The sequence below is a fragment of the Equus quagga genome, chromosome 8 (genome assembly GCF_021613505.1).
Source record: "Equus quagga isolate Etosha38 chromosome 8, UCLA_HA_Equagga_1.0, whole genome shotgun sequence".
Taxonomy (NCBI): domain Eukaryota; kingdom Metazoa; phylum Chordata; class Mammalia; order Perissodactyla; family Equidae; genus Equus; species Equus quagga.
Window position 1 is genome coordinate 63,812,342 of NC_060274.1, and position 19,413 is coordinate 63,831,754.

The following is a 19,413-nucleotide window of genomic DNA, read 5'->3' on the forward strand; positions in this document are numbered from 1 at the left end:
AATTGTATTCATTTAATTTCCCTTCTTTCTGTCCTACTTCCCTTTCTCTCTCTCTCTCTCCTCCTTCCTCTCTTCTTCCTTCCCTGTTGTCTCTTGTCCTCATTCTTGGCATATTTTCTTTGCCTCCATTTGCTTGCCCAGGATCTCAGTGGGGGCAACGCAGGAGCCATGTTAGCGTGCTCCTGGGGAGTGTCAACAAGTGATGGGACAGTGTCTTCTGCAAAACTTTGCTTTGGATGCATGACAATGACACTTAAGTCATCCAGAAACTGGAAATTTGATGCTTCTTTCTCCCTCTCTAATTCTTCGATTCTTTGTTCCCAGTTTGAAAGCTACAATCATGGAAGAGTTCATTTTCTTTTAGCAATAGATTAGCGGTGAGGGATCAGGGCCAAACAAGAAGCAAGAAGGGAAGGGGTTAGTCATCCGATCCAGGGTCCTAGTGTCCCACATATTGCTGCACAGTCAGACAACTCTACCAGTAAGCTCTCAGAGATGCTGCTTTTTGGAAAAGCCCAAAATAATTACTTCCCAAGATTACCTAGCATAATAGATGGTCACTCAGACTAACAAATGGAGCCAGCAAAGTCCGAGTGCAAATTCCTCTCTGCCTCTTAGTCTCTGTGAGACAGTTTCCCCCTTTGCAACTAAGGAGAAATAATTGCCACATCACAGAGTTGATGGGAGAATAAGTAAAATATCTTGAGCTTTGCCAGACACATGTTTAACTTCTAATAAATGGTGATTACTGTTATAGTCCTACCCTGAGGGATTCTTCCAGCTGAATTCAAGATTTCTATAAGTGACTTATAGACCTCATACATGCCAAAAAAGTTTAAACACACTTGTAGCAAACAGAAGTGACTAGAATGTGTGGACATATCAATTCAATGACATGCCCTCTGCATGTGCTGCAGCCTACAGGAGGAATGTGCCCACTTGTGGACATTGGACATGGTGAAACAAATCAAGATAGGCCCTCTCGCAATGTGCTCATATTTGGGTTGGTTTTCAATAGTCTTTAAATATTTTTTCTCCCTTGTGACAGGGCTGACTGACCCCTTTAACATGTGCTCCCTCTATCTGTATAGCTTACCTTTCTTATTACATGACACTTAAATTTGAGCTTTCTCGAGATGGCAAAAGTGTGGCATGTCACTTTTCACATCTATAGCAGGCAAGACAAACCAATCGAGATATTCTCTCCTGTTGAACCTAGACTCAATCTCAGAATCCTCCTCAGCGCAGTTTCTAGACTGCCACTGCCAAGTGCTTGTAGCTGATGGGCAAGATGAAATCTATTTGTCATTTCTGGGTTCTTTTCTCAAGGTTCTCACAGACTCATGGTCAGGCATAACATAAATAAAAAGCTGGAATAATTAGAAGGTAGGTGATGATTTCTGGCACAGGGTCTTTTTCTTTTTTTTTTGGTGGCAGGAAGCATAGAATTTACTCAACAAAGATTGTTGAGCTGAACAAAGGTGAATAAGGGCAGACAAAGTCCCAGACCTCCTGGGCACTGATAAGGCTGTGATTCTCACTCTGGACTACGCATTAGGACATCTGGGGCGCCTTAAGAAATACTAGTGCCCACTCCCCACCTACTCATGTAAAAGCCTTAATAAGCTAAAGATGTTAAGCGCCTCACTCATCATATCACGTTGTAAATGTCTGTCTGCCTATCTGTCTCCCCAGCTAGGCTGTAACCTCCTTAAAGGAAAGAAGTGTACTCTCTTTACTTTTTTAAAAAATTAAGGTAAAATTTACATACAGCAAAATGCACAACCTTTAAATACATAGTTGGGTGAATGTTTGCAAATGTATATACCTGTGTAATCAACACTCTAATCAAAATAAACAATACATTTATTACCCCAGAATGTTCCTTTCTGCCTCTTTCCAGTAAACCTCACCTCTCATAGGCAATACTATTTCTATCACCAGAAATTAAACTTGCTTGTTCTTGAACTTCACAGAAATGAAATTATACACCATATACTCTTTTGTGTCCGGCTTCTTTCTCTTAACATAATATATTGGCGATTCATCCATGTTTTTGCATGTATCAATAGTTTGTACCTCTTTATTGCTTAGTGGTATTCAATTGTATGAATGTACCACAATATGTTTATCCATTGTCCCGTTGATAGACATTTGTGTTATTTCCAGTTTAGGAAAATGATAGTGTGATGGTTGATTTTATGTGTTAACTTAGCTAGGCTGTAGTACTCAGATATTTGGTCAAACACCAATCTAGATGGTGCTGTGAAGGTAGTTTTCAGAAGTGATTAACATTTAAATCAGTAGACTTTGAGTTTACTCCAATTCATAATACTCCATATAATGGAGGCAGATTACCCTCTATAATATGGGTGGGCCTCATTCAATCAGTTGAAGGCCTTATGAGAAAAAGACTGAGGTTCTCAGAGGAAGAAGGGATTCTGCCTCCAGACAGCCTCCAGGTTCATGACTGAAGCATTGGCTTTTCACTAGGTATCCAGCTTGTCAGCTGCCCTGCAGATTTCAAACTTTCCAGCTCCTACAATCTCACGAGCCAATTCCTTAAAATAAATTTTTCCCTCTCTATACATACACAGCCTATTGGTTCTCTGTCTCTGGAGAACCTTGACTAATACAATGGACAAACTTGCTATAAACATTCTTGCTCAAATATTTTTGTAGGAATGTTTCCAATTCCCTTGGGTAAATATTTAGAAGTGAAATCGAAAGGCCAGTCAGTAGGCGTATATTTAACTTTATAAGAAAGTGCCAAACAGTTTTCCAGAATGGTGTACATTTTTCTCACTTCCATCAGCAATATATGAGAGTTCTGGTTGCTGCACATTCTTGTCGCTATTGAGTGTGCCAGTCTTATTAGCTTCAGTTATTTTGAAGGATGTGTAGTGATCTGTCTCTGTAGTTCTAATTTGCGTTTCTCTGAGGGCTAATGATGTTAAACACTTTTCATGTGCTTATTAGCTATTTATATGTTTTCTTTGGTAGACCACCTGTTCAAATATTTTGCAATTTCTTCCCTTTTGAATCTCAATTCCTAGCATTTAGTGGTTACTCAGTACATAACTATTCAATGAATGAATGAGTGTTATATCATCTATCATCAGTGATTATTCTGATGTGATTATTAAATCTTTGTCTAGTTATTTGCAACACTTATAAAGTGCTCAGCATAATGCCTGATACATAGTCAGCAGCCAACAAGTGGTAGCTATTAGTACCATCCCTATTTTATAGGAATAAAATAGGAATGAGGAAATGAGGATCAGAAACGACTTCACCAAGGTCACCTACTTGCTAACTGTTAAAATTGTCACTCGACTCTGTGCTTCCCAAATTCTGTGTTTCATGTTTTGACTTTTAGGAACATACTAGGAAAGGTGTGTTAGGAGTGGTTAAAGAAAGTGATGAATATATTTGAAGATGGAGAAATTCCAAGTTTGATTTTGGAAAGTTCTATGGTGGACCCCATTTTTTATGGACCTACTTTATCCACAAGAATAGGCCTGTAATGATGAAATCTTATGACAGCCGACAGTTTGTCCCTAAGATACTTCATAATATTTTGGCTGCTGTTTGCTAATAGAGTCCAAGACAAGTGGGCCTTGGTTGCCTACTGATGGAGCTGGGGGCTCATGGTCATTCTGACAGCCCTTTTTCTATTTACTGGAAAGCCCAGCAGCCCCCTCAAGGGTCCTTTAGGCCAGGCTGACTCATCCTTCCTTCTGCTCAGATTTCACTTTCCTGAAAGGGAGTGTGAGGAGCAGGGAGTGACTAATCCCTTCAAACTGGCAGTGCCCAGAGCTGGTGTTAATCTGCATTATCTCAGCTCCCCCAGGGTGAGTAATCATGTTGAATCAGAAGATCTAACCCTGGAAAACAGGTGCAAGTTTCCAAAGGAGGCCTTTGTGGCCACAACAGGAAGTTAGCTGAAACTCAATCTATATTTACTCCTTGCAACTGAACATTTTTGGGACCACAGTCTGCAGGAATGTTCAGGTTCCCTAAAAATTGATCTCTGCACTGATTATGTGGGCATCATAGAAACACCAGCCATGTGCCCAGCCTGGACCCAGGGGTCAGTCCAGATTGTGAGGGCGTGCACAGCAGGTCCAAGCCAAAGACTTCCCCGGACTCTCCACAGAGGCAGTAGGTGACACGGAGTGACTAGGCAGGCCCTGCCTACTGGGCTGCACACACAAACATGTTTTGAAGCCCTTTATACACTCAGCAGAGAACACGCTGTTCTCTCTGGGAGGTTGCCAGAAACTTATAAGAGAGTCAGATCAAAGCCAAGAATAGACAGCAAGGCCTCTCTCCTGCCTCAGAAGGGGAAGCTATGTGGTGCTAGGGTGCTTCGGCCCCTCGGTGCTCCTCTAGCCTTCCAAACCAAGCCTACAACTGTTTCCCTGGACTTTTCACCCCTTGGTTTGTTTTTAAATGATTACTAAAGAACACTATATATCCTTGGGCAGCTATAATCAGGCTATCCGAAGGCAAATACAAATTGTTCCTTCTGCTGTCATTTGTTTTGCATCTCAGAGCCTCAGGCCATGGACCTTGGAGGCAGCACTCATGGAGAATAGGTTACCAACCTTTCCCACTTCAAACAGATACATGCAGAGTTTGAGTGGCTGTCCTCCCAAGTTAGCCATCTGCTCCAGCTTCAGCAAGAAACGCAAAGGTTACTTGAAATTCAACCAGTCCTGGCAAAGTGGAGAGCAAATCTTAATCTTCCTCAGAGGTACTAGAGGCCTCTTTACCCTCTTCCACAGACTCTTCCTAAATCCTGTGTCTCCATCTTGACCCAGCTCTAAAACCAAATATTTAAAAAGGTTTCTTCTTCTCTGTAATACCTGCAAGAAGCGTGTCAATTTTTAAGTAAACATTGTTAGGGGAACTTTTGGTATATTCCCCATATTTGTATAGGGCATAACTTTTGTTTCAAAATGGTTTTTCATAGTTCTCTAAGTCTCTAAGATTCAACTCCTTTTTTGGCTTATGAAATTGACGTTAACCAAGATGCATTCTCACAGAGTCAACTACTTGAAATGCAGGCATTCACCCAATTCATCCATCCATCCATCTCCCCATCCAATACTTTTTGAGTTTAAAGTCCCTACAAGTACCTAACCAGCCTATATAGCACTGAAGTTGAGAACACGCAGTAATTAAGAGATGATAAATGTCACATTGATCCATATTGCTTATTAAGCAACTAAAAATAGAAAAGCTCAGGGGAGAATGATCTGTGTGAACGTTCAGGATTCTGCTATGGAGAGATTTTACCAACCATATGCAACTGCAAAATATAGAAAGCCAAGCCCAGGCAAGATAAGCTCATTCTGGGCTGGGGACCTGCTAATTGGTTTCATAAGCATGTGGATGGAACCCTCAGGGGGCTAGATTCCAATATGGGGAGAGAAATGACATATTTCACTGAAATAAACGTCTGAATCAGACTGAAGGAGCTGTTATGACACTGGGCTGTGGCTGTAATCAGCATTTGTGTGAAGAGGACACTTTATTTAGGGAGGTATTGATGGTCAAAAAAAACTGAGTTGGAATCCCATTTCACCATTTCCAAAGTATGACCTTGGGCTATTCATTCATGTCATTTATTTATTCAGTAAATATTTATTGAGCCCTATTACGTGCCAAGCATTACATGAGGTGACGGAAATTTCCCTGCCCTGGTAGCATTGCGTTAATTATTCTTTGAGCTTCACTTTCCTAAGGCATAAGACTATGTATCTTGCGGAGTTGCGTGGAATTCATATACACTATATGTGTGATAAGATACAGAGTGGAACTTCTCTTATTGTCTCAGAACTGGCAACTTGGCTTCAAAGTTGGGAACAAACAGATGATAATTAGAGGATAAACAGATGATTGGGATTTATTAAGTGGCAAATTCCTTCTGTTGCCCCAGTTTTCAGTCTCTACTCACTAATCTAATCTTGAGGGAACTATTGAATTGTAAATCTTCAGCCTCAGAAAGAGTTCCATGTTTTTTCCTTCCACTCTTGGGAAGTGCCCCTTCTAAAATAAGCCAATGGGGTGTTCTAAGAGAATGACTTGTAGAGATTCGGGGGAGGGGTTCCAGCAAGAAGTTGAGCCCGGAATCTCATTTTTCAGTTGGATACCTACCTGTGCCATGGATTTGCTGAACTGCCCTTTGTGCCTATTTGAGCAATGGGAAAGAGATTTAGGGAGAGAACTCAGGGTAGAGAAAATGAGTGGTAGGGGAACAGGGCACACTCCCATTGTCTGGTAGAAGAAAGTTGCTTGAGTCTTGTGGACACCATGGAAGGCTTGAACTATTGAGATGGAACCCCCACCCTTAACTGTGACTCGCTAAGAGAAGAGACCCCAGGAGCGAAAGTCTGTAGGGTGGATTATATGGGGCTGGGAGCTGAGGGAGATTGGAAGAGGTCTACTGGAGCTGCTTTCCTATGAGAGGTGGCCACGCAGTGAAGAGGCCTTCCAAAGAATCATCAGGTGTCTCTCAAGAGGTGCAGCATTGGGGTGGGTGGCTACCATGGGTGAGGGCAGAGATCACTACAGCAACTGGTAAGTAAAACCCTTTCTGCTCCCTTTGCGAATTCTGTCTCCCTGTCCTCAACAGGGAGAGGGACCTAGAAGATGAGTCAGGGATCATGGGGAGAAACTTTCTCTCCTTGCCTCCATCCATGCCTCACGCCTGTTCTTGGGTCTCGGGGAGGAGATGGATATTTAAATTGGGTGAAAAACTGAAGTGGACAGCACTGGATTATATCTTTTACAACCTGAAATGGTCAGAAAACTGGCATCTGCTGGAGTTGCCACAAAATCTCGGGTAGGGGAGATTTGATGAAGCATGTTTTAAAGCAGTGATTGGAGAAAAATAAAACCTTATGGAGTTTGAACCCTGCTGAGTTCACAGTGTTCAATAAACTGCTGACAAGCGCAAAGTGCTTAGCAAACAGTAGGAGCTACACACATGGAAGATGTTATTATTCCTAGTCACCTAAAGGGAATAAACATTCAGAAAATGTCTATGTATGTTGCAATATCAAAGTGCAAGTAAGATGTTCAATTTGCGTTTTTGGTTTAGGAGAAAGCATAACGGGTTCATTGTGTCTTCAGGTTTCCATTTTCCTCATGAGGAGCTTCTCAGAATTTTTTCTGAGCTGTTTCACTACATTTCTTTGCTGTTCTAGGCATTTGCCTTCTTTGTCATTTTGTAGATCCCTATCCCCAGGGACTGAGGAGATCATAAAGGTCATTTATTTTCACCTCTAATTTAGTTGAAGATAAAATACTATTTAATTATTGATAAAATGCTTTCAGTTCTTAAAAACAATGTATCTTGTGTAGATGTGTTAGCAAATCAATTTCCGCAGGCTCATTACACAAGGAGGAGACCAAGAGTCCCGCTGTGGTGAAGCAGAAAGGAGAGGACGTTGGACTTGGCGCAGAGGAGCCAGATGACTCCCAGCAATGTGATATTTCATGTGTTATTTAACCCCGTTTAGCATCCATTTCCTCAGCTGTAAAATGGGGCATTTGACAAGCACCACACTGAGCAATTGTGAAGATGAAGCGAGATGATTATGTAAAGCATGTGCGCAGTGTTAGCACAGATGATGCTCAAGAAACAGCTCTTTTCCCTTTTCCAAGGTTGCAGGGTCAGAAGATGCCCCCAGGAAGAAGAGGTAAGGCGTAGGTCAGAAGAGAGCCACTGGGGTGGGGAGCATCAGAAAAATGCACTGAAGATTCATTGGCACACCCAACTGACTAGAGCTGGTGGTCATTTATGTGGCATTGTTAAGAAGAGACACAGAAAATCATGACATATTGGAGCAGAATGACATATGGGTGTTTTTGTATTTATTTCATAATGTATTGATATCATGGTATTAATATCCATGGTTTATTTAAAAACAGTGTTCAGAATTCTGAAAATTTTAAAAAATCATTGAAACTACATATTTGGTATATTTCACATGTAAAATATATAAACATATTACGTAACATTGAATGAAACAACTTTCAAAAACATAAATATTAAACATATATTATCTTTCTAATTTGAATTAACAGCAGGGGAAAAAAAACAATAAAAATAAATATACAAACTAAACATAACATCAAGTGAAGAAAATTAATCCTGAATATTGAAAATGAATTAAATTATTTGATTTTTTTGCCAGTATGATCTTAAGAAAAATGTATATCAATGGTGTTATCTTTTATGGTGAACCTAGTTTGGGGCCAAATTTTTCCAGCCACTAGAAAAGTTTTTTTCATATTTTATACTAGTCAGAGGAATAGTGAAGAGATAAATATAAACTAAATCCAAATATCTTTCTCTGGATCTTTTATTTACAAATAATCTCATCTCCCTGTGATAATAGAAAGATAACCTTTTACAAATTTTATTTTTATTGAAGACTTCAATATTGACAGTGGGCTAGTTTTTGTTACTAATGCTCAGCGGTCAGTTTGCAAGGTGCCTGGTTCTTAGTTTCTGCTATGAAACAACCTTTGTTCAAACAAACAAAATGAGTCAATCAGCTAGATAAGGGGTTTCCACCATTAAACATGGATTGTTTTCCCTATCAATCTGATCCCATTCGAAGTGCTGAGATCTTGAGTTGAAGATTGAGTCTTTGTTCCTCATAATTTTCTTTTAGGGAGGCTCTCATTCTTTACCTATTTAAGGAAAGCTAAAAGGAAAGAAAAAATACTTTCAAGAAGTGGAACTGGAGTGAGTGTTTCAGTGTTTTTTATTTACTAGCCCCGAAACTTTGAGAGATCATAAGGCCTCTCTTGTTTTTTTTTAAAGATTTAATTTTTTTCCTTTTTCTCCCCAAAGCCCCCCAGTACATAGTTGTATATTCTTCGTGGTGGGTCCTTCTAGTTGTGGCACATGGGACGCTGCCTCAGCTTGGTTTGATGAGCAGCGCCATGTCCGCGCCCAGGATTCGAACCAACGAAACACTGGGCCGCCTGCAACGGAGTGTGCAAACTTAACCACTCGGCCACGGGGCCAGCCCCATAAGGCCTCTCTTTTAATGCTGAATTTAACTCTCTGGGTACTTCTCAAAGCATAAATAATTCAGATTTCAGATTTTTAAACTACTGAAATAACGATAGCACACCAACAAAAATCCTGGTGCTTTGGTACTTAACAGTGAAGCATGAGGTCAAGAATGTCGAAGGCTGACACTGTAATCACTAATTAAAATCATCTTGCCCAGGGGCTGGCCCAGTGGTAAGCGGTTAAGTTCGCATGTTCTGCTTCTTGGTGGCCCGGGGTTTGCCGGTTCAGATCCCAGGTGTGGACATGGCACCACTTGTCAAGCCATGCTGTGGTAGGTATCCCACGTATAAAGTAGAGAAAGATGGGCACGGATGTTAGCTCAGGACCAGGCTTCCTCAGCAAAAAAGAGGAGGACTGGCAGTAGTTAGTTCAGGGCTAATCTTCCTCCAAAAAAAAAAAAAAAAATCATCTTCCCTAGAAAGTTTTCCTCCATTAAGCTACATTAGTGTCTAGGTTCCATTTTTAGAAGTCCATGTTGATTTAAGACAACTGTTTATAGGATATCCTTAAATATATGAATACATCCAAGGTATTCTCCCTTTAGTCGTTAATAACTTGGCATAAATTGTTTATCAGCCACGTAGTCAAGAATAGGAACCAGAAGATGCCTATTGTGTTTTGAGGCTGAGGAGGAGAAAGAGAACTACATGCAAGGAGGATAGCTACAGCTGTAGGGGAGGATCCAGCAAGGGAGTACAGTAGATTGTCCCTGGAAAGCCTGGGGTTGACTCAGGAAGGTAACGTGGGCTTGGAAGAAATGCTGATGGAGGTGGGGCAGGGGCCAGAGGATAGACAGACACCTCATCTCCACCACCACATCTGCACTGGATACTCTCTTCTTCTTTTTTTTTTGTTTTTTGAGGAAGATTAGCCCCGAGCTAACATCCACTGCCAATCCCCCTCTTTTTGCTGAGGAAGATTGGCCCTGAGCTAACATCCATGCCCATCTCCTCCACTTTGTATGTGGGACGCCTGCCATAGCCTGGCCTCCTGAGCGGTGCATAGGTCTGCACCCAGGATCTGAACCAGTGAACCCCAGGGGCCGAAGCAGAACATGAGAACTTAACTGCTGCACCACTGGGCTGGCCCCTGGATATTCTCTTCTTGAACAGCCCTTGAATTAAGTTCGACCAAGAAGATATATCTTAAAAAAGAGACAGCCCATGTTCTTAACAACTTGAGGAAGGGGGAAGATCATACATAGGATGTGCAAAATAAGTGAAGAAAAGCACAAGTTAATATAGTCACAGAAAATACTCAGGAAAAAAATAGAGTGAATGAGGTGAGATAAGAAGAAATGAAATGATTAGTGAAGTATGGATTCCTATGGAGAGAGATATTTTGAGCCGGATTTTGAGGAGAAGTTGGATGTGGGTTGATAAAGAGTCAATGTCTTTCCACACTGAGAGAATGCTATGTGCAAAGGTATTGTCTTAGCCTGGGTTCCTGAGAAGAGAGTCTGAGTTTAATTTTATGAGCGCATGCTTTCTTGTGGAGTGCAATCCCAGAGGAGCAAGAGTGAGGAAGAAGGAGGGATAGAAACAAATGAAAAATCGTGTTACTGAGCTTTACTTACAAGAAATTAGAAAGCTTGCTCAGTAAGACAGAATATCTCCAGAGGGACTTCATAAATTCACAGTCCTTTGGTGGAAAGAAGAGTGAATAATCTATCTACTGACTTCTTTCTGTCTCCAGTTTCTTATCTCCGGTTAGCCCAGGTGTTAACTGTCCCATCTTCCCTCCAGACAGCTGCTGGGATTGGACTTAGTCACTGGAGCTGCTGTGCTTTCTGCCATTACCACAGTGATGGAAGCCAGGTCAAAACCTAACCTTTTTCCCCTAAAATTTGCGGGGGAGACTGAGATAACCAGAGTGTTAAACAATGTCTTCAGGGTGTTATGACCATTGGAACAGCATGAGTCTGTCAATCATTGCTGGCCTGCTCTTATGAGGAATCAGGGCAAGCAGCACTCTTGGATGGTGGTCAGGTGAATCCTAGTGGCCCTGAGGAGGCTTATGAGGTAGGTCTATACAGGGATGAAAATGGATAGGGAAAAACTAAACATGTCTAGAGGAAATGGAGCCTAGACAAATGTGTGACTTAGTGTATCACTTGGGTGACAGTCCATGAAGGGCCAAAATCTAGGATTTCATAGGTCGATTTGAGTGAATTTGAAATTTGTGCCCAATTTGTTGTGCTTCTTATGGCTAATATTATGGTTTTGCCTTTTCAATAATCTTTTGAACCTCCTTCCTAAACTTCAGAGGCTGGAGCTGAAAGTAACACTTTTCAGACTCCAGTGCACTGGAGTTCTGGAAATGTTTCAGGTTCTGCCAAAGAGATGCACTCATGAGAAACCTGAATTCAGAACTGAAGCAAGTGGGGAAAGAGGCTTAAGATGCAATTGTAGCAGCCGCTGGGTGTGTAGTGTGTAGCCATGAGGACACTTCCTATCACGGCAGGGCCTACAGCACCCAGGTGGCCCGACTGTTTGGTGTGGCTCTGGAGATTTCTCCTGGATGCTCAACCTAGAGGCTGCTTTTCTCTCTCAATTAATTTGTAAGCCTTGTAATGCTCTATTTAAGAAAAAAACTACGTTCTTTTGCTTAAACCAGCTAGAGTGAATCCTGTTGTGAGGAAATGACTATTGACATACTTATAATATTTTTTAAGTCGTTAGGAGAGAAAGAGAGAGGAAGAGAGAAAGGAAGTGAGAGAGAGAGACGGGGGCCGGGGAGATATCACACTGACAGGTAGAGATTCAACATATGAATCTGGGGGGCACACAAATATTCAGTCCTTGACACACAGACAGAAAAAGAGATTAATTCTGGCTCTTAGGTACTGTGCAATTCAGTGTCCATAGTGATTAAATCTGTCGCTTTCAGCACCTGCTCATATAGATACTACCCATGAAGAAACACAGGACCTTGAAGGTATCTAAATGCATTTGACTCCTCAATCAACATCTGACATTAAGAGAACCTTAATAAAATGTGCACCGTCCCTGGTACTTGAGACTGAAGCTACGTGAAAGAAGGAAAAGTGATGCTTATGACAACTAACCATTTAAAATCGTCTTTATTAACATTCCGGGGGCAAATCTTTATTTTTCTCATCAAAAGCAAGGATGATTATTTGCAAAAATCTCAACCAATAGTAAACTTCATACAGACCCATACTGAAATAATTAAAAAGATATGAATTGTTTTCTAGATCCTTTTTATTCAAAGCACGGCTCCTGGATCAGAGCCACTAGCACTACCTGAGAAATTGTTAGAAATTCAGTTCCTGGCCCCACCCCCGGCTACTGAAACAGAAATCTACATTTTAACAATGTTCCGGTGCATAGATCCCCACCCGGGATCGGAACCAGCAAACCCCAGGCCACTGAAGCGGAACCTACGAACTTAACCGCTGGGCCACAAGGCTGGCTCCTCAAAATCCCATTCTTGATATTACAAAATTGTTCATTGAGCTACTTGTTGAAATGATTCCACTCAGCATGTAAATGTGTTATGGCAAATGTCCATTAAGGATCAGCAAATTCTTATGTGTGTGTGTCTCTATCGATGCTACTGTTACGTGGGTTATGTGTTACATGGCTTATTAATTTAGTCAATGTTTCTTGTTAGCATAAGGACCTTGATTTTATCCAGTGGTATTTCTTGTGCTTCCTAAAGTGATAAATAGTCCCTATTTTTCCTTATTTGTTCTTGCAGCTAATTGTTTTATTCATCTTTTTTTTTGTTTTTCAGTCTCCATTGATGGGTTATCATTTAGGGATTCTCAAAAGCTTTCTGACATACCCTGCTAGGTTGTTCCGGCAGACCCAATGCTCTTTTCTCCATTCTTCCTTGCTTACAGAAGCATGATTTGGTTCAGTGTCAATCTTTTTAACCCTAGTCTAAGCAAATCATGATGATCGATCTATTTCCCTTTACCATATACTCAATTTCCTATCCTCATTTATAACCAAGGGTGACAATGTGATTGAAATCTGACCAAAAGGGATAAGCTGGAGGCTTATGAGAAAGTCTTTGCTACCCTGTAAAAACAACGGACATGAAAAGGCAGCTCACTGGCCCCTGTGATTCCTTCTTTCAGCTCAAACAGACAGGAGACCTGGTGCTGTGAAAGCCATCTTGAAACCGTGAAGTGATAAAAATAAGGAATGGAAAAAGTCAACTTGCTGAGAATGGTAGAGAAGAAGAGTAGAAAGAGCTCAGTTCCTAATGACAAGATGGAATCACCAGGCTATTTCCAGAGTTCAGGGTATGGAAAAACAAAGCAAAACAAAAAAGAAAAGAAAGCAAAAACTACTCCTCGCCTTTGCAAACCTATCTATTTACAGATATTGTTAATCTACTTTATTGGTATTTGCTATTGAAAGTATTCCTAGCTGGTATGTAAGAAGGGCTTATTAGAGTCCAAGAATTACTCTGTAAGTTCGAGTGGTTTTGGCACGAAGTAGTGAGGCCACATACAATGGTAGAGACCTGGATTCCATATTGACCTCTATTCCTCTTAGCTATGCAAAATCGCAAACCTTGCTGTACAGCAACTTTGGCTCCTCTATGTACAAGGTAAGTGTCTACTTTTCTGGCAAAAAAGAGGAAAATGAGCTAAGTTCTGGAGATTTTCCTTTATGTAAGTATAGAGATTTCCTCAAACTTTCTAGAAAGTCAGATGTTTTCCTAGCTGCTGTTTCCTATAAATTAGGTTTAATTATGGTCTCTTCCCAATAGCATATTTTTGATGAATACAGTGATTTTTCTTTCGCTTTTGAGGATTAAAAAGAAGATTAAGGCTTTAGCAAGATTTTCTTTTGAAGCAATGACCTTCTTTTTCAAGGTAAACAAAATCTTATGCTGAATTAAGATCAATTTCCTCATACTGTATTTTAAATAAAGGATTAAAGAAAAGTCACATGTAGGTCTGTGAGGAAAATAGGAACATTACAAGAGAAATATTGAATTAACATTCGTAGTATTTTAGGTCTGGTAGATTTGAGGCAAAATTTGGCGCAGACTTTTCAAGCTGGTGGGCTTTGATAGTCCATAGATATCCAGCAAATGATTTTATTCCACTCAATGTTTTCAAAAATCGGAATTTGTTGCCAGCAATTCCTCTGTTCCTATTCCACCTTACACTGCTCCCACACTTGGATTTGCTCCACATCAGAAGCACTGAACTCTTTTGGTGCTAAAGCTGAACTACAGAGAGTGGTGAGGTCAGTGACGGTGGGTGTTAAAGGCTGAGTTGTGTCCCCCCAAAAGATGTTGAAGGCCTAACTCCAAGTACCTATGAATGTCACCTTATTTGGAAAGAAGGTCTTTGCAGATGATTACATCAAGAAGTCGTTAGAGTGACTCCTAATCCAATAAGACTGCGTCCTTATAAAAACAGGAAGTGTGAACATAGAAACAGAGGGAAGACAATGTGAAGACACAGAGATAATGCCATCTAGAAGCCCGGAAAACCCCAAGGAGGCAAGGGACAGAATCTCCCTCACATCCCTCAGAAAGAATCAACATTTCTGACACCATGATTTTGGACTTCTAGCTTTCAGAACTGTGAGACAATCAGTTTTTGTTGCTGAAGCCACCAAATTGTGGTACCTTCTTAGAGCAGACTCGGAAACTCCTACACTGGGGGAGAACTTTCATGGTTATATTCTGAGAGAGAGTTCCAGAGCAGTGAGGCATGGAACCCAGTGCTTAAAAGCTGAAGTCAAAGCAGTCATAGTATTTTTTAATATTAATCTTTAAAAAATATATTTGTAGGAACTGAGCTAGAAAACAAATCTGAGTGACAGCAAACATACTCAAAATTTCAAACATGTCTTCCCTTTACTGCAATTCCTTACTCCTGAACTGACGTGTTACACCTGGATTCATCCTGAAGAATATGTTTTTCTGATGTCCACCTCATCAGCCTGCCAGTCACTCCCTGATAACTTTGAGTCTTAAATGTAAAGCTCAAAAGTTATTTTACTTTAAATATTAAAATAAATATCTATTTTAATATTTATAGATACATGCTTTAATATTTCTTTAACCCTAATTTCCCTAGACTTCTGCTGCCCCTACATATAACATGTTTGAATCTCACCTAAACTCAAATTGGACCTCCACAACCTTAGCAAAACTCTTCTAGAAAGATCTATAACTTACCTTAATAATCTGCTCCAGTGTATCATTTACCATAAGAAAATTCTGTTTGGGTTCCCCTTGAAACCATAGTTCAAAACAAATGTATTTGTTCTTGCATTATCTTTAGCAGAGATAAAAACTATGTGATAAGATAAAATTTTGCCTATTGAGGGAAAAAGTTTTAAGTTATTCACTAGTCTTCACTAAATAATGCTAGTAATTCTAATCTTAAAGATTTTAGCTTTTAACTTTTAGTCATTTGGATTTTTAAGGAGGGATCCCTCATCAGTTTCTCCATGTTAAGATATAAATCACCAAACTGGAAATGAATTTTTAATGTATCAAGTGAAGATGACTAGTGTGCACGTTGAAAGGAAAACTTCCCACAATAAAATTTCTAAATAGAAGTTGCAGTCCCCGTACACTGAGTTCCTCAGATTAAGAGAGCATAGCAATTCTTTAATATTCCTTTTCAAAAGAAAGGACAAAGACATGGTGAAACTATTTTGCTTGCCATATCAACATTCCTTTGAAAGGAAAGAAAGAAAATGATACGTTGTTGAGAGTTCTTCAATTTAGCTCTACAAAGACATAAAAATGTTTTGACTTTCAAAGGTACTTTTACAGAGCTGTACAACTGCCTGTCTCCTCTCCAGACTATCCTGGATGCAAATACAGTTCTAATTTTTATAGAATGCTACTTTGATCATTCAGCTCCTTGGTCAAATGGATTATGGCTTCCCACTCTGTGTCAGGTCATGTCTACACTTTTCAAGATCCTTGATAATCTGTATCCACCTGGTCTATCCCAAATTTTGTTTCATATCTTCCTATCATAAAATTATTGCTTTCATTTTGTTGCCTTTTTTTCTCTAGTCAACTCCAACACATATGGGGTTACACACACAATACTCACTCAAAACACACACACACACACACACGCACTATACATATTTTGATCCTGAGATTTTTAGTTACATTTTTTCTCTTTTCTGCTATCTGTTGATATCTTTTTCTCCTAGCTAGATTCTAAACTTCTTTAAAATCTCCATTTCCTTCTAGGAAGTATCATCTCCTTCTATGAAGCTCCCCTGATGACTTCACCTACATTATCCATCCATTGTCGTATCCCTGATACTTATTCAGTATGACACTATCTGGCTCTTGGTTAAATACCATTTTATAGTGCTTTCTAATTTTTGCTATGAGCACATAGGTTGTGTTATAATTCTTTTCCTTTTTTGTATTTTTTGAGGAAGATTAGCCCTGAGCTAACATCTGCTGCTAGTCCTCCTCTTTTTGCTGAGGAAGACTGGCCCTGAGCTAACATCCATGCCCATCTTCCTCTACTTTATATGTGGGATGCCTGCCACAGCATGGCTTGACAAGCGGTGCATAGGTCTGCACCCGGGATCTGAACCAGTGAACCCCAGGCCGCCAAAGTGGAACGGGCAAACTTAACTGCTGTGCCACTGGGCTGGCCCCTCCATTTTTTTTTTACGCTTCAAGTTTTTAATCTATAAATGGAAATAACATCTATCTTGCTTAACTGTTTTTTTACTTGCAGTAACATTGGATTATAATATTATATAGCTTTCAGGTGTACATCATAATATATTTCGAATTCTGTGTAGATTACATCATGTTCACCACCCAAAGACTAATTATAATTAGGCACATGTGAGCCTAATGACCCCCTTTCGCCCTCCTCCCTCCTGCCTTTCCTTCTGGTAATCACCAATCCAATCTCTGTTGCTATGTGTTTGTTTGTGGTTGTGTTTATCTTCCATTTATGAGCGAGATCATATAGTATTTGCCTTTCTCCCTCTGACATTTCACTTAGCATAATACCCTCCAGGTCCATCCATGTTGGCACAAATGGCTGGATTTCATCATTTCTTATGGCTGAGTAGTATTCCATCGTGTATAAATACCACATCTTCTTTATCCATTTGTCCCTTCATGGGCACTTAGGTTGCTTCCAAGTCTTGGCTATTATGAATAATGCTGCAATGAACATAGGGGTGCATGTATCTTTATGCTTTTGTGTTTTCAAGTTCTTTGGGTAAATACCAAGCAGTGGGATAGCTGGATCATACGGTAGATCTATCCTTAATTTTCTGAGGAAACTCTGTGCTGTTTTCTGTAGTGGCTGTACCAGTTGGCACTCCCACCAGCAGTGTACGAGGGTTCCCTTCTCTCCACATCCTCTTCAACATTTGTTGTCTCCTGTCTTGTTAATTATAGCCGTTCTGAGTGGAGTGAGGTGATACCTCATTGTAGTTTTGATTTGCATTTCCCTGATAGTTAATGATGTTGAACATGTTTCATGTGCCTGCTGGCTGTCCGTATATCATCTTTGGAGAAATCTCTGTTCGGATCTTTTGCCCATCTTTTAATTGAGTTGTTGGTTTTATTGTTGTTGAGATGTATGAGCTCTTTGTATATTTTGTTCATTGCGGCATTATACACAATAGCCAAGATGTGGAAGCAACCTAGTGCCCATCAAGGGATGAATGGATAAAGAAGATGTGGTATTTATACACGATGGACTACTACTCAGCCATAAGAAATGATGAAATCCGGCCATTTGTGACAACATGGATGGACCTTGAGGGTATAATGCTGAGTGAAATAAGTCAGAGGGAGAAAGTGAATTACCATATGATCTCACTCATAAGTAGAAGATAAAAACGACAATAAAAAACACACATAGCATTGGAGATTGGATGCTATATCTTGTCAAATGCTTTCTCTGCATCTTTTGAGATGATCATGTGATTTTTATTCTTCATTTTGTTAATGTGGTATGTCACGTTGATTGATTTGTGGATGTTGAACCATCCCTGTATCCCTGGAATAAAACCCACTTGATCATGATGTATGATCTTTTTAATGTATTGTTGTATTCGATTTGCTAGTATTTTGTTGAGGACTTTTGCATCGATGTTCATCAGTGATATTGGTCTGTAATTTTCTTTTTTTGTGTTGTCCTTGTCTGGTTTTGGTATCAAGATAATGTTGGCTTTGTGGAATGAGCTAGGAAGGCTCCTTTCCTCTTCAATTTTTTGGAACAGTTTGAGAAGGGTAAGTATTATCTTCTTTGAATGTTTGACAGAATTCATCAGAGAAGCCATCTGTTCCTGGACTTTTATTTTTGGGGAGGTTTTTCTTTTTTTGGGGGGGAGGGAAGATTAACCCTGAGCTAACATCTGCCACCAATCCTCCTCTTTTTGCTGAGGAAGACTGGCCCTGAGCTAACATCTGTGCCCATCTGCCTCTGCTTTATATGTGGAATGCCTGCCGCAGCATGGCTTGCCAAGTGGTGCATAGGTCCTCACCTGGGATCCAAACTAGCAAACACTGGGCGCCAAAGCAGAATGTGCAAACTTAACTGCTCTGCTACCAGGCCAGCCGCTTATTTTTCGAGAGGTTTTTGATTATTGTTTCTATCTCCTTACTGGTGATTGGTCTATTCAAATTCTCTACTTCTTCTTGATCCAGTTTTGGAAGGTTGTATGATTCTAAGAATTTATCCGTTTCTTCTAGATTATCCAATTTCTTGGCATATAGCTTTTCACAGTATTCTCTATAATCTTTTGTATTTCTGAGGTGTCTGTTGTAATTTCTTCTCTTTCATTTCTAATTTTATTTATTTGAGCCTTCTTTCTTTTTTTCCTGGTGAGTCTAGCTAAGGGTTTGTCAATTTCATTTATCTTTTCAAAGAACCAGCTCTTGGTTCCATTAATTTTTTCTTGTTTTTTAGTCTCTATTTTGTTTTATTTCTGCTCTGATTTTTATTATTTCCTTCCTTCTGCTGATTTGGGGCTCTGTTTGTTCTTCTTTTTCGAGTTCCTTTAGGTGCACTGTTAGATTGTTTATATGGGATTTTTATTGTTTGTTGAAGTAGGCCTGAATTGCTATAAACTTCCCTCTTAGAACTGCTTTTGCTGTATCTCAGATTTTGGCATGTCATATTTTCATTTTCACTTGTCTTGAGGTAGTTTTTGACTTCTCCTTTGATTTCTTCATTGACCCAATCGTTGTTCAGTAGCATTTTGTTTGATCTCCACATTTTTGTGGCTTTTATGATTTTCTTCCTGTAGTTGGTTTCTAGTTTTATACCTTTGTGGTCAGAAAAGATGCTTGGTATT